The sequence below is a fragment of the Oryctolagus cuniculus genome, chromosome X, assembly GCF_051225735.1.
Source record: "Oryctolagus cuniculus isolate XC-2025 breed Fujian yellow rabbit chromosome X, ASM5122573v1, whole genome shotgun sequence".
NCBI classification, from domain to species: domain Eukaryota; kingdom Metazoa; phylum Chordata; class Mammalia; order Lagomorpha; family Leporidae; genus Oryctolagus; species Oryctolagus cuniculus.
The window spans coordinates 85,140,831-85,157,344 of record NC_142888.1 but is presented as its reverse complement, the minus strand read 5'-3'; the positions used below and the strand labels follow the sequence as shown (position 1 = coordinate 85,157,344).

At 49.0% G+C, this 16,514-nt stretch overlaps 1 protein-coding gene across 16 annotated transcripts in view; it reads right to left on the bottom strand.

Annotated features, from left to right (window-relative positions):
- The window catches only part of TSC22D3 (TSC22 domain family member 3), a 69,350-nt gene that overhangs the window by 15,548 nt on the left and 37,288 nt on the right, over window positions 1-16,514 (bottom strand). The gene's annotated exons all lie outside the window — the stretch shown is intronic.

Genomic DNA, 16,514 nt, shown 5'->3' with positions numbered 1-16,514 from the left:
GCCATGGCGCCGGCCCCCGTGCATACTTTTTTTATAATATGCATTTGTCATGGATTTTCTAAAGATCTCATGTATCATTCTTACAGACTGAAGCTGTCCTTGATGACATGATATGTATGTATAATTGTGTGTGTGTGTGTGTGTATATATATATATATAGAGAGAGAGAGAGAGAGAGCGCTGCTTGTGTTTCCGGATCAGATTTGATGAACACCGTATAGCTGAGCTCTTTGGAGAGTAGAAAAGGGTTATGGGAATGTGATATACTTCATGATGGATATGGACCCTGGTCACCAAACACTGCTGGAAAAAATGGCTCCCTAAATGTGCATCCCTTTCAATTCTGTTCCAAAGTTTAATGTTTCTAACGTTCTTTCCGGTTCCAGTTGTTGTTCCCACAGTTTCACAAGTTATCTATACTACTTCCGGGTGAAGAGTAGTGTGAGGACTTGATGTTAAAATGGAATTAGTATTTCAATGATCCTCTTGAAGGTCTTAGCAATCTGTCTCTGTACATAGGACTTGTAACTTGCACAACATTTTGACCTTGAGAGTTTCAACGGTACAAACAATCAGTAATCAGCAGGACCTCTAGTCTTCCAAGCAGAACTGAAGGCACAGCCAGATAGGTTCATGATTGAAGTAAGCAGTGCAAGGTCACAAGTATGCATCAACTGGCCTCCTAGACCAGAACATAAACTCTGTAGGGGTGGGGGCTCATCTTTCCCACTCATGTACACCCAGGGCCTGGACTAGCACTTGGCACATGGAATAAATGTGGTGTAAATGTGCTTAATAAATAAAGAAAAAGAACCGGCTAAGTGTTAGAACTTTGGTAATGGCCGTGGTAGAGAAGAACTATAGACAAAATCATGTACTAGCCTTCTGTTAACACTTTAATTTGGGAAGTCATTGTCTGAGAGAGACTCTCTAGTTAAAAACATGAAGGACCTGTGAAAATCAAACATACTTGGGAAACGCAAACACAGTTTAATTGAGTAAGTGGCCACTAATGAGCTGGAAGCAAGGCTCGACCTCTTGAATAAAAGGGATAATTCACCCATGTGTGTGTTCCTGGTTCTCCACAAATGCTGGGACTTTGGTCAGTTTCCATCTTTAGCTAAAGGGGCTGGGTCAGTTGGGAACGGGTCACCCACAGGGAGCACTAGAGGGTGATAAAGCCCAAGGGCAGGGCAGCCAAGTCTCAGCTGGCACCAGTATCAAAGAGGGATTTAGGACTAGCATATCTGATTCTCTGAGTGAGTGACAGCCATAAAACTGGAATGATAGGGGTGGAGGGGGGCAAAAAAAGTCCAGCCTAAAAATACCCGGACGTCCGCCAAGGTAAAGGAAATTCTCACCATTAATGTCACCCTTGGGTTTGAAGTCTTGAGGTGCCCTGTTACAATGAAAAGTCTTTCTCAGAGGGAGAGCTGTTTGGTTTTTCTCAGGGAAAGAACATGATGACCTGTTCAGCTATGTTCAAATAGTGGGGGCTTTTGTAAGAAGTGACCCAGGCTGGCTAGGCATAGACTGGTGGGGTGCTGCTGAGGGTGGGGCTTTATGATGGGTCTTGGTTATCTGCTGGCCTTGAGTTTTCAGGCAAAGGGGATTTCACGGCAAAGGAGAATGTTCTCTCCTCTTCTGGTTAAGTAAAAGCAAGCTATTAAGAAAATGCTATGCCATCAGGGAAATGCAAATAAAAACCACAATGAGGTTTCACCTCACCCCAGTTAGAATGGCTTTCATACAGAAATCAACAAACAACAAATGCTGGCAAGGAGGTGGGGGAAAAGGCACCGTAATACACTGTTAGTGGGAATGTAAACTTTTACAGCCATTGTGGAAGACAGTATGGAGATTCCTCAGAAATCCGAAAATAGATCTAACATATGACCCAGCTATCCCACTCCTGGGAATTTACCCAAGCAAAATGGAAACAGCATATGAAAGTTATATGTACCCCCATGTTTATTGCAGCTCAATTCACAATAGCTAAGATATGGAACGGGGCCCAGTGTTGTGATGTAGCAGGCATCCCATATGAGCACCAGTTTGAGTCCTGGCTGCTCCACTTCTGATCCAGCTCCCTGCTAATGGCCTGGGAAACAGTGGAAGATGGCCCAAGTGTTAGGGCCCCTGCCACCCACGTGGGAGTTCCTGGCTCCTGGCTTCAGTGGTCATTTGGGGAGTGAAACAGGAGATAAAAGAGCTCTCTCCCTCTGTCTCTCCTTCTATCTCTCTGTAACTCTGCCTTTTAAATAACAAAAAAAGCTATTGAATCACCCAGATGTCCATCAATCAACTATTGGATTAAAAAACTGTGGTACTGGGGCCAGCTCTGTGGTGTAGCGGGTAAAGCCGCTGCCTGCAGTGCCACATCCCATAAGGGCGCTGGTTTAAGTCCCAGCTGCTCCACTTCCAATCCAGCTCTCTGCTATGGCCTGGGAAAGCAGGGGAAGATGGCCCAAGTCCTTGGGCCCCTGCACCCATGTGGGAGACCCAGAAGAATTTCCTGGCTCCTGGCTTCAGATTAGCACAGTTCCAGCTGTTGCAGCCAATTTGGGAGGGAACCAGCAGATGGAAGATCTCTCTCTGCCTCTTCTCTCTCTGTGTAACTCTGACTTTCAAAAATAATAATAATAATAAAAAACCCTGTGGTATATACACACTACAGAATACTACTTAGCCATAAAAAAGAATGGAATATTGTCTTTTGCAACAAAATGGATGCAATTGGAAACCATTAACTTAGTGAATAAGCCAGTTCCAAAAAGACAAATATCATGTGTTTTCCTTGATCTGTGGTAACTAATGGAGCACAAAAATGCAATGTATATAAGATAAAATGACATTTTTTATTTGATTATTGTTTATAGCCCTTGTCTCTACTGTTGAGGATCAGCAGTTTTTTTTTTTCTTCTTACTATTTGTTGAATTCTTTACTTAGTGGTGGGTTAAGCTTATGATGATAAAATAAGCTGAAAGTAGATCATTGTAAAATTAAAAGAAAGAGTAGAAAGGAAGGAGGAGGGAGGGTGGGAGCGTGGGCAGGAGGGAGGGTAGGGTGGGAAGTGTCACTAGGCTCCTAAATCTGTATATATGAAATACATGAAATTGGTTTATCTTATATAAATTTTAAAGATTGAAAAGAAAAGAAGGGAAAAGAAAAGAGAAGAGAAGAAAAGAAAATTCTATGAGGAGCAGCAAGGCTGCCCTGGGCATACTGGGGGCATTTATCCTCAGTGCTCCCTGTCTGGGAGATGCCAACTGCTTGCTCAGCAAAACACCCTCCCTGGGCATATCCTCCTCAAGCTCCATGGCCTGATTTCCAAGGTGGTAAAGCTGAGAAAGGGACCCCCAGGAAGAGCCTGCGGCTGACAGGAGTTGGTGACTTCTTCCTAGGATCGTTTCTTCTTACCAGCAGCCTACTGTTAACCTAAAGGAATGAGTCCAGTGGGAGAAATTCCAGGCAGAAGGGCAGGTCTCCGGGGGAGCTTTCTTTGGCCATTTTCTGCTACTCTCTGTTGGCAGCGGCCTTCTCTGCCTGTGCACCAGGCCGCCCTGGCAACAGATGCAACACTCACACGAGAGCTGGCAAGGGTAGCCCTTGCCCCTCAGCACCCCTCCTTCTTGCTCTTGTAAAACTCAAAACCTCAGCCCTGGGGCTCCCTCTAGCTTGAGCAGGTGATGACCGAAGCCCCTGACACCAGGCAGCACTGGGTCGAGTGGATGCAGGAGGCAGGGGAGCAGGGCTGGCCAGCCCCCCAGCCCCAGGGCCCTGTTGTGAGGTGCTGACAGCTGGGAGAGGACCTGAAACCAGTTAGCCTGGGGCTCCCAGCCAGCAGTGTATTTTCATCTTGTTTTGACTGGGACCGTCCTCCCCTGTGTAAACACATCCACGTCAGGGGGAAGAAAATGTATTACAGCTTAAAATAGGTGGGTGGAATGCATCCCACCCATGAATCACCAGTGCAGGAAATGCCCTGCAGGTGGGCCTTGCTTTAGGCGAGCCTGATACATGCAAATCTTGATTTAACAAGAAGGCCGAGATGGACAGCTGTTAGGTCTTGACCTGCCACTGGGAGACTTCAAAGCCTCCTCTGGTCCAAATAATAACAGCAGCAGTTCCCTTGCATTGACTGCTCAGCGAACACTGTTCTAAGAACATGACATACGTTAGCTTTTGGAATCTTACAAGTTGCATATTATATTGTTTGGGGCCCATTGCCCATTTTGTGGATGAGGAAACTGAGGCTCAGAGAGGCTCAAATGATTTGCCTGGAGTTGTACAGCTAGTAAGTGGCAGAGGCCAGATGAGAATTCCTGGCCTGTGATTTCTAAAGCACTGGGTTGTCGTTAGCTGGGGATTGGGCTTTGTTTTAAGGAGAGTTCCAGGCACAGCTGCACTCTAGGTGGAGACTGGAACTTGCACCAGTGTCGCTTTCACTGAACCTCCTTCCTCACAGCTGCAGGGGAAGCCAAAAAGGGCCCTTTATGGGTCAGGATGAGGAGATCCTGGGGCTGGGGCTACTTCTTTCCCTTGATTGAAAGGTTCTTAAGACAATTCCCTGGAAAACTGAGCCCTCTAGAATGCCAGGACTGTGTAAGGGTAGCTCCTTGAGCATTCTCAGGGAAGGTCCCTCAGTAATCCCAGATAAGCACAAACTACCCAGACACCAGGCTGGCCAGAGGACAAAAGCCTTAGTATAATCCAGTAGAGGGAAAGACCAAATGTAAACATGTATTTTGAAATAAAATGTCACCGATCAGGGTGTCAATGCAGGGCTGGCCCCCAAGGCAAAACTGTGAAGCAGGAGTCTATCTTCAGAACCTTCCTGCTTCCTTTTTGGGTGCCTTCCTCCTGCCTGTTCCCTCAGTTGACCTGTTCCCTCCTGCTGCCTGGAGTTTCCTGGGGCCCACCGCTCTAGTGGTTGGGAAGGGGAACCTCCCTGCCTAGCAATGCCCTCTTTAAGGGAGACTCCCAGTTTTCCCTCCTGCAAATCAAATGTGCTTGGCCTTTGGGCCAGCCCTAAAGGACAAATCGAAGAAATTGGTTTGTGTAAATGGCAGATAATGACTTAGCAATCTTCCCCCAGTCAGATCACAGGGACTTTAATGCAGAGATTTCATTTAGTCCTAGGTGTGTGTTGGGGGGGGGGAGGGTGTGCTGGAAGAGCACATAGGTTGGGGAGGGGAGAGCAATGGCACAAGGACTTGCTTAGGGATGATCTTCAAATCTTTCCAAGTAGGCCGCTTGCTATAGATATGGCTATAGATCTGACTATAGATACGGCTGGCTCTATGTATAGAGAGATCACACTTGTGCTGTATTCTTTTCAGAGCATTGGGAAGAGCACTTGAATGGTAGTCAGGAAACCTGAGTTCTGGCCACTAGAACAACCTTGAAAAGTCCCATAACCATTCTGGGCTCCAATCTTCCCTTTAATGTAAAAGGTAAGGTTTAAGGGATACACATTTATATTGATGTGTGTGCTTATTGGATGAATGATACTCCTCTTTAGACTGAGAGCGCCATGAGCCCTGGAGGTGTACCTCAAGTGCCTATAACATAGTATGTGCTCAACAAATGGAATGAATGAGTGAATGAATGGTACAAATGTCTTCTAAGGTTGCTGTCAGTTCTGAAAAGCTCAGCCTTGATCCTCTCAGATGCAGCTTATTTTTAGCTCTATCTCCAGAGGCCTAGGCCAAGCACTGGATGAGGCCTTCAGGCCCTCGCCCTATGGTGCAGAATGTGCCTGCACTTTTGTGCACAGGGGCAGCCTGTGCTTGGAAGGGACAGAGCTGGGACCAAAGGCAGCAAACAAGAGCTCCCAGGAGGCACAGAAGGCTTGCAAGATGCCGGAGACAAGCAAGGTGCAGGGGAAGCCTGTAGGAAGGGGAGGATCCATCAGGAGGAGGATCAAGGGAGCACTTTTATACAGTATTCTGTAAAACGGGAAGCCGAGATAACAGACCTGATGGGTGTCTGGGCTGAGGTAGGAAAAGTGCCGAGTTGCCTGGTGACTCAAGGTCAGGAGCTGGAATGGGGCCCAGAGCTCTCAAGCCTCTGCTCACCCTCTTGGGCCTGGCCCCTGGCTCTAGGCCAGCTCCCTGAATAGCTCCCCTACCCCCACCCCGCCCTTCCAGGATCCCGGCTTCTTTGGCCGAGCAGCTTCCTTGTCCAGCCAGCGCCACAGCAGCCCTCCCCTCTCCCCCTCCTTCAAGGCTACATGGAAGTCTTCCCCCGCCTCCCTGCAAGGACTCAGATCTGGGGCCCTGTGCAGTCACCCATTAGAGATTCCTAAGGTCAGGCCAGCTTCTGGGCAGAATTGCCCTTCCCCCCTCCCTTCCCAGAGTGGCCACCATTCACACTGGGGCACAGCTCCTCCCAGCACTGTTTGCCAGTGCTGCCTTCTCTCGTCTCCTGACCTGCCCCCAGCACCCATGCCACAGCCCAGGCCCTCTCTTAGGCATGCACCCAGACAGCATCCTGAGGTGCTCAGATGTCTGCTTCTGCCCTCTCTTCTCAGCCTTTCAGCGGCAGCTTCTCATGTTAGAGCAGAAGCCGTGGTTTCAATCCAAAAGAGTGTAACTTTGAGAGTAAAATCTCACATATGGGTGCGCAGGGAGAGAGAAGAGAAACAATACTATTGCCGGCGCCATGGCTCACTAGGCTAATCCTCTGCCTGTGGCGCTGGCACCCCTGGTTCTAGTCCCGGTTGGGGAGCCGGATTCTGTCCCGGCTGCTCCTCTTCCAGTCCAACTCTCTGCTGTGGCCCGGGAAGGCAGCGGAGGATGGCCCAAGTGCTTGGGCCCTGCACCTGCATGGGAGACCAGGAGGAAGCACCTGGCTCCTGACTGTAGCGGCCAGTTGGGGGGGTGAACCAATGGAAGACCTTTCTCTCTGTCTCTGTCTCTCACTGTCTAACTCTGCCTGTCAAAAACAAAAAGAAAAGAAAAAAGAAAGAAAGAAACAATACTATGGAGGGGGTTACCTACTCTAGATAGCCATCCAATTCTGGCCTTTGCCTCTCTGGAAGTCTGGGGACCAAAGTTCTGGTCCCATCTCTGCAATTAAGACAATGTATGTGACCTCGGGTAAATCAAAAATAATCTCTCTGTGTCTGTTTCTTCATCTGTCCAATGGGAGTAATTACCTCTTCCCTACCCACTTTGGCAGGGCTGTTATGAAAATTAGAGACCAGGGGTGCGTATGTGGAGGGGAGGCAGAGAGAGACAGAGACAGAGACAGAGACAGAGAGATGGAACTTTTTTGATGGCAAGGTCTTGGCCAAATATCAGAGATTATTGGGCCTCCCCCTCTACCTGTTGTGCCTTAAGGACTCATTCTGGTTCTATAATAGAACCCTCCTCACAGAGTGTGCATTTGTCATGGCCTGCCCCTTTCCTCACTGTTTCTGTCTCTCTTGCAGGGCTTGGCCCTTTGCCACAATTGGTGTCCTGTCCACCTCCACCCTGTTTTAAGAACATCTCCCACCCCACCCTTGTCCCCCTTACCACCCATCCTGTCCCCCTCAGGCCTTCCTTCATCATCCATAGGCCTCTTGCCGTACTCTCTGTCTCTGGCTGTCCAGGGCCATTAGTGTTTGCTGAATGACCCTATTTTCCCTGCCCTGACCTCAGGCCCTCCCCATCAAAGCTGTAAAGAGGAAAGAACTGGGGGTGGGTGGGGGCAGTGGTAATGACTGAAATTCACAACTTACTACCCGGGCTGAGCACAATGCAGAACACTCAGCCACTCAGCAAATGCTCAAGAAACACACCACTGTTTGGTTCTATACGCTGGGGGAGATGTTTGGGGTGGAGTCTGCTTTGGGGCCTCTAAATTCTTGTCAGACAGTTGCCTGCTCCACCCCTAGGTTCAGTAGGCCCCGCCCATCTGCTCTCCCCACCCATCTTCCCCTGCACCTCTCAACCGGAAAATGGGCAAGCCCATTTAATCTCTAGGACCTGCACTCTAGAATGTGATTTTAGGCTTCCCTGGCCCTGTTACACTGAGTTTCTCTGGTGTCCCCACCTTTCCCCCAGGGATGAGAGGCTGGGGAGCAATTTGGGGCACCCACTGAATTTCCCAACACAAGCAATCAGCTCCCTCTGCAGGGCTACACCCAAAAGCCTTCTCATCTGAAGAAACCTGGCTGTCATCTTCAGAATTAAGAGCTCTTGGGCTTTGGCCTGGGGCCTGGAGAACGAGGCCCACCTCAGTACAGCACAGCTAGAATAGCTCTGCTCCTATCAAAGTGATGGCGATCCCCTTAGCCAGAATGTTTCTTAGTTTGGAAAATATTGGACAGATGCTCCCTAACTGTGAGAGCAAAGCCCTTGCTTTCATCTAAATACTCCCTCTGGGCTGCTCTTCAACCCTCCTCTCCCCAAAGGAGGAAATTAGAAGCAAAAGGTGACCTTGCTGGGCTTTGCCAGGGAACTGGTGACAGGGTAGCAATGCACAGCCTCATGTTGTTGGCCCCTGACACCTGTCTTCCTCTGTTCGCCCACTACTGGGGCCCCATGTTGGCATTCAGGTTGGGAAGAATTGGGACACTCTGGAGAGACCATCTGGGAAAGCTAGTCTCAAAATGGAAGAAGGTAGTCTTGGAGGCCCAAGGCTCAGCAGCCGATATGTGGTAGGGTGAGACCCTGAAGTGAGCAAGCAGAGATGTGAGATTGACAAAAAAGAGAGCAAACTGGTGAGAGCAATACTGTTAATAATGCTAGCTACTACTTATTGAGAGTTTATTATGTACTAAGCACTGTGGCAAGTACTTCTCATGCATTATTTTACTTATTATTCATAACAACTTGATGTAACTTTTTACAGATGACAGATTAGCAAGCAGAAATTCAAGGAAGTTGTGAGTAGCCCAAGGTCACACAGCTGGAGCTGGACTTAAAGGATCCAAGTGTCTCTAGAATCTACACTGTTCCTTCTTAGGCAGCTCTCACTGCCCCTCCCTCAAGCGTGGGCCCTGTTGCCCAAGGTACCATCCAACAGGGTTCCGCTTCTTAAGGCCTCCTGAAGCTTCAATTACCTGGGATGGGTTTTTCTTCACTCTGTTTTTTTGCCTAAGGGACCAACATTCCTATTAGGGATTTAAGAACACCCAGTGGATAGAACAGGAGTCACACAAGAAAGAGTACTGGGCTCTGAATCAGGAGAGAGAACCAGATTTTTCTCTTGGCCTTGCCATGAAATTTTCATGCGATCCCAAGCAGGTTGCACCCCCTCACAGGGCCTTGGTTTCCACACCTCCTGAGATTATCACTGATCCTGGGCAAGGATCAGTGATGTGTAAAATCTGAGAGTATCAAAGACTTATTGATGTGCCTTTGACCACACTCTTCCCTTGGAAGAAGTCCTGCCAATTTGAAAGCATTCCAGCTCCCCACCTTCCACTAACATTTCATCCTTTGGTGAGTCCACTGTATCATTCACCACCCCTCTCAACCTCTGATTCCTCTTATGATCTCCACGCCAGGCAGTGGCTCTTCATCAGCATGCCCTCCAACCAAGCCCTCACTCATGGAACATGCCCTCACGTCCTTTCTAATTGCTCCTTTGAGATGACTTTGTCTTGCCTTTTGCTTTGCCTTCTCCTTCCTCTCCATCCAGCCCCCTACACCTGCGGGCCCACTAGTGCTCTGAGAATGCCATCTTCCTTTACTCTTGACATACAGGCCTGATCCACACCGGCTGGCTTCTGCCTTGAAGGCACAATTCCCCTCTTCAGCTTTCTTGATATCTTCTGGCCTCTTTTATTGTGTTTTGTTTTCTCCCATATTCAGAGATGAAAAGAACCTCAATGACCGACTAGGTCAATTCCTTCCTTTTATGGGTGAGGACACAGAAATTTAAGTTGAGCAAACGACACAGTCACACAGCCATGTAGGGACAGAGCCAATATTCGATCCAGGTCTATCGAGTTCCAGATAGTTTGCTCTTTCCCTCTGTCCCTTTACCCTTTAGTCCCGAGTCTGCCAGCCACCATCATCCTCCCTTTCCCAAAATGCACCTATTGTCCATGTCATACCACTGAGCACTGAGTCGATTTCCTAATTGTTTGCCATGTATATCTAGTTTTCCCAACAACAAAGTAGTCTGGAATTCAGGGGATTAACTCAACTCATTCATCCTGCTTGAATGAGGTACAAAGTGTGTGATGGTGGGGGGTGATATGGGGAGTGGGTGACCTGCCCATGGCCACATAACTCATTAATGATAGAATCAGGAACAGAATTTAGGTCTCCAAGTCTCCACTCAGGGAACTTCCATTCCACCATGATGAAGCTTGCCCTTCTTTCTCTTCTGGTTGTCCCTTCCACACTCTACTAGAATTTTCCATCCACATCTCTTCCTCTCTTATTTAGCTTCTGTATTTTCACAAGCTTGCTGGATTTTACAGTTGGAAAGGACTTCTATCTATCATTTAACAGATGAGAAAACTGAGACAAGTAGAGCGGATGTAAATTAGCCTGAAATCAGACAGCTAATTAATGGCACAGCTGGGACACAGCCCAAGTCACCAACTCCTAGTTCAGTGCTCTTTCAACACCACCCTCTTCCTGTGTGAGCTTTATTTCTAAGGTCCTTGTTGCTTGAAAAGCCTGCTTCTGCTGACATCCACTGCAAGATATGACAGTGCTTGGGTCTGGGATTGCACAACATCCCCGGGGAAAGGTAGAAGGAGCTCAGAGACCTTCAGTCACCCACATCCTCCCACATCCCACCCCGGGAGGCCAGGTTTGGCCTTGCTGTGAGTGGTGACTATCAAGTATGTGTTGAGATAAAGCTATAGCCTCGCAGATTCTCGGTTCATGGCCTAGACAGTGGCGTCAAAGCCCGAGCCAGCTGCAAAACGAGGTCAGTTCACTGTCCTCCCGATGGAAAAATCTTGTAAAATCAATAGCACTTATAACGTCAACAGACCTGCAGACCTTTACTCTGTTTGTTTTTTTCTGCTGGGCCGCTCTTTCTCACTGCTGGCTATTTCCCTAAGGCAAAGGCACGGACTTCACCTTGCTGTGAAGGCATGGACAACACAAGAATTCGTCAAGGGAAGAAGATACCGAGACCAGACTAGAGCTCGTAGAGTCCCTGAACTAACCAAGGAATTGGGGGCATGTAGGTCTATGAGTGATTTGTCCAGATCCTGACCAAGGTCTTCCTGGTTCCCTCAGGTAATATTCTTCAGGTTCAAGGCCCTCCCTGGCAACTGACACCTGATTGGAACAGGCAGGAGCTGCCTAAGCTCCAGCAGAAATTCTGGAATCATAGCTTTGCCCTGTATTTGCCGTATAAGGTCTTCACTAAGTAACAGAACAACCAGAAAGCCAATTAAATACCACATGTAGTATTCCTGCACTAGGTAGTGTCGGAGACTCTCACACTGCAGTGGATCTTGGCCCTTTTCCCAGACATCCTTCACACACACACACACACACACACTCCCCTACCTTTCCTCCATTCACACAGAGGGTGGCTGCTCCCATGCTGTCTTTTGCATGGTCTCAAAACAGCTTCTTCTTCCTGCCCCCAAACAGGGCCTACTGCAAAGTTTGAAATTTCTACCATGAACTACAGACCTTTACATGAGGAAATTGAAAGTTTATTCCAGACTGGATTCATTTGATAAATATTTATTGAGCACCTTCTCTCTGTCAGACACTGGCAGCTTCTATCAACTCTGTTTTGTGCTACTGAAGACTATTGCACCCTGTAAGTTCCCACTGAGCATATGGGGCCAGATAAATAGCATATTTGTTGCTACCAGGCAGAGGAAGCTCAGGGATTACGAGCGAAGGTGGGTCCTGAAAGTAAGTCTGCGCCATGGTGTGGGACCCTGGACATTGAGGGTATTTGAAGGTTGGGCTCTTGGGGTGGTGAGCTGGAAGATGTCACTTCCATACAAATTCCTTGGACCAGAGACAAACAACATACCCCAGAGAAGTTGTCCTGGGTGGCTGCAGGAGGTAGACATGAAGACAATTCCAGGGTCCTCCATAGCTAAGGGACAATGCCTCTGTCCCCCTGTCTTGGAAGCAAGAATCTCTGTTGTTGGTTTCCCAAGCAAGTCAGAGATAGGTATTTTGGAAAAAGTAGCCCCTTCTTTTCCGACACATCCCCTGAACACCCGAGTTTGGTTCCATTGCTAGTCAAATGCATCCAAAGCATCAGGGACAATTAGGTAGTTCTTCAGGGAAAAGTTTTCCTGGTTAAACAGGCCATCCCTACCTCCTGAATGCATGCACAAGATTTCACAGCTCATTTTATCCTAAGCAAGGTCTTGGCCCTTTGCCTGCTCCCCCAGCCCTGCCTTCTGGGTGATCTTGCTCAAGGACGCCAAGGGAGTTGGTGGCGGGGTCTGGGAGCAGAGCCTGGGTTTCCTGGATCCTGACCTGGCATTCTTGCCACCAGACCCCACTGCTGCTCCCTCTCCTCTCTTGCCATTTGTGCTCAGCCTGTACCCCTTAGAGGCATATGTCCCACAGCCCTACTAGGTTTCACTGTGCAAGATGTTTCTGTCCAACAACCAGTCAGCGGTTCAGCCATATGGGGCATAGGGAGACTGGCCGTTAACAGCCCATTGGGCCAAGCTGGGGTGGGGGGAGGAGGAGGACAGCCCATTTTGCTGGCCATTTCCCTAAGGCGATCATTCTGACCAGGAGCCGCAAGTGCAGCCCCTGAGCTTGGCTTCCCAGAGCTAGGGCCAGGTCACTGTGGGGCCCCCACCCCCAGTCTTGTTGCTATGACACATGGTTCTACAAGTGCTGAGCGGCATTGTCGGGGCCGGATGCAAACGGCACGCAGCAGGGTCTAGCTGTGAGCCAGTTGGCCAGCTGACATTTCAGGGTCCAAAGAGCTTGTGTGTACTGGACAAGCTGTTTATTGTGGTGTTGGCACTGCCCAGCCCTTCAGACAGCAACAAATGCTCCCAAACTGGGAAAGGAGAGGAAATAAGGAATCAGTCAAAGCCAAAGAAGACCTGGAATCTCTTCCCTCACACCATTTGCTCCCTGCAGCTGACGTGCTGCCGATGCCAACCATCGGAAGTGCCCTTGTGAGGAAACTGGAGGGGGCAAACCCCACAAACCTCCATTCGTGAGGACCTCAATCACAAATCGTGTCAATGCCCACATCAGCATCCTTCTGACTGCCCAGTGCTCAGAGGCCATTGCTGATGGAAGATTGAGCAATCAGTATTTGGTCTAGGCACGAGAAATCTTGATGTCACAAAGGTCAACATACAGAGGAACTCGCATACCGAAGCTGCAGGCTGTACACACGCACGCACGCACACACACACACACACATTCTCAGGGAGATGGTCACATGCAGGTTGTGATACAAATGATCCTTTCAAGTCCTGGTTGGTCCTTTCAGACCCAATCAAGGTGACTACATGATGGGGCAATATGGCAAGTGCAAGTGAGTTAGGACACAGAGTAAGGCGGAGAGGTGAGACAGAAAAAGACCCCAAATTAGGGAAGACAGGAAGCCAGAGTCCAGAAAAGTTCTGAGGAAGGTGGAATTTCCCAGAAGACATTTGGCCCCATGCCCATGAGTCAGGAGAATGCTATGGCCTTAGGGAAAGCCCTACTTGGGAGGGACAGTGTCAGGGAGAAGAGGTTGAGCTGCGCCTCAGGATCTTGACAGCTGCACCTGATTCCACTCAGGACTGGTTGCCAGGGCTGGACAAAAAGAATTGCCAAAGGGTCTTCTGAATGTCCAGGTAAGGGTATCTGTTCTGTGTATGGTTTATCACATAGTCCCATCATATGCTAGTCTAGCTGTGTGCACCAGACACTAAATCATCACACACGCACACACACACACACACACACACACACTGTGATAGTAATAAATACCAACAGCTAACAGTCGCTGAGTACCTACTCTGCCAAATCCTGTTCCACACATTTCATATCTATTATATATTATCTCAATTAACCTTCCCCAAACTCATGGAAGTCAATATGATTCGTATCATTCCCTATTTACAGAGGGAGAAAATCTGAGGCTCGGCAAGATGAAACAAGTTAGCCAAAGTCACACCAGATTTAGGAAGTGATTGACTAGGGATTCCAAGGCCTGGGCTCCTTATATATTAGGCCACTTGTGATGGAGCATCGGAATGTGACCATTTATATGAGAAGTATCAAGGAAAGAAGAGGGAGTAAAAGGCAACATCTTAGGGCTCGGTGGAGAAGGACCGTGAGGGCAGGAGACAATAACGCTGAAAGAGGATGGGCTACAGAATATCTACCAGAAGCCAGAGCTAAGATGATCTAGACTTGTAGATTTACCTCTCTTGATAGCCCCCCATTGCAACAGGCCTGGTGCCTGGCATCTCACTGTAATCTCTCAGTAAAACTTTGCTAAGGAGGGGCCGTGCTGTGGTGTAGTAGGCTAAGCCTCCACCTGTGGCACCAGCATCTCATATGAGTGCTGGTTAGGGTCCTGGCTGCTCTATTTCCAATCCAGCTCTCTGCTATGGCCTGGGAAAGCAGTGGAAGATGGCCCAAGTCCTTGGGCCCCTGCACCCATGTGGGAGACCTAGATGAAGCTCCTGGCTCCTGGCTTTGGCTCTGCCCAGCTCCAGCTGTTGCAGCTGTTTGGGAAGTGAACCAGCAGATGGAAGACCTCTCTCTCCTGTCTCTCCCTCTCTCTTTCTGTAACTCTACTTCCCAAATAAATAAATAAAATATAAAAAATAAAAAAACTCTGCTAGGGAACAAATAAGCTCAACAAGGCAGCCTTAGGGACTACATACAGACCAAGCTATTGCCTCCTACTCAGTGAGATACAGCTTTAAAATGGCCTTCTCCAGAGTCCAGACCACCAGATATTACTTAAGTCTCCAGCATGCAGCAGGCACTGGCGGGGGGGGGGGGGGGGGGCGGCGGCGCAGAGACACACACCACAAGGACCATGCCCATAGGGCAGGTTCTCAGGGAGAAATGTTGGGTTTGTCTTGAGCCATCCCCAGGGATCAATGGATGCAAGGGGTGCAGGCTGTGGTCAGGGAATTGGGTGAAGCCCCAGGGATTGCCCAGGGATGAGGCTGTTACCCTCAGCTCCCAAAGCCCTGCACAGCCACTCACTGAACTAGGCAGTCCCCACCAACCTCGGTCTCCATCAAACTGCTTCTACAAACAAAGCTTGGGGCAACCTTTCAAGACTGGTCTCCCCCACTCCTAGGAAGAGGAGAACACCTTTTATTTCAGAGCTCTCCCCGTCCCTACCTTGTCTCCTCCCCTACTTGGAAGCCTAAAGCTTAGAGAAATGAATCCAAGTAATTAACTAATTAATGAATATGGATGGTGAAGTTGCTGAGGCTGCTGGAAAACACCCTGTTGCCGCCAACACACACAGCCCAGCCAGGCACCTGCCTCCCACCATGGGCGAAAAGGAGGTTAAGGAGGGACTACTGGACTGTATCTCTCCAAGGCTGCAGCTGCAGCAGAAGTGCTTGCAACCCAGCAGCCCCCTTGCTCAATGCCTGGAGCCCAGCTTCTGAGCAACAGATCCCCTCACGAGGACAGTCTCCTCCAGTGCAACTGGGCTTTGGTCTGCTCAGCTACTCAGCATCCAGGGTACTCTCTGTGTTCCAAGGAAGTCCACCTGTGGGCTCTCCAGATGCAAAGTGCAAGGCTGCTGCAGGAGATGAAGAGATGAAGATAGGAGAAAGGGAGAGAAAAGGAGGAAAGACGGAGAGGCACACACAGCTGGCAAGAGCCCATCTCCAGCTGTTGGGCGGGCTGTTTCCTTTGATAAAGCACTTGGCAGTACTCCCAGTTCTGTAGTTTCTGGCCTGTGAAAGCACACCCGGAGCACGAGTCTGCCTGTGGGAGGACTTCAGCCTTGCTTTGTTTTCTTTCTTGCTTGCTTGCTTTAGAAAATGCTCCTCCCCTTGCAAGGAACCTCTTCCCTCCCCCACACCTGGGCAAAGTGAAGTTGTCCCAGCAGGTGAGGTGGACTGGACCACTAGTGTCTACAAAAAGTCACTGCTACAGAGCCTTGTTTGAGGACTTGGAATGGGTGTGCAGTGAAGCTTTGGCATATATTTACAGGCACATATATGCAAATAAGTGTGTGTGTGTGTGTGTGTGTGTGTGTGAGGGAGAGAGAGAGAGAGAGACTGTGTGTGTTTGTGTGAGGCTGTGCTTATTTGTTGTGGCTGACACTGCCTTCTGTGTGGCACATCGTCACTGCTCTCCCCGCCTAGTCTCCTTCTAGCTAAGTAATGCTTCCCTCGAAAGGACTGGGAAATGGGAGTCCGGTGTCATGTGATTACACAGACCAACAAGACCGCTCTCCAACTCCTGGTTCTGTGGTTTTCTGGAATCCTGCTCTCACATGTCTCCCAACTGCGGTAAACTGAGGAGCAGAACTTGAATGCTTGCAAGGTTCCTTGGAGGAATCAAAGCAGAGTGTAAGGTCACAGAGCCCCTTGCTCCCCTTGCCCCACTGACTGCCCAATGCCAACATG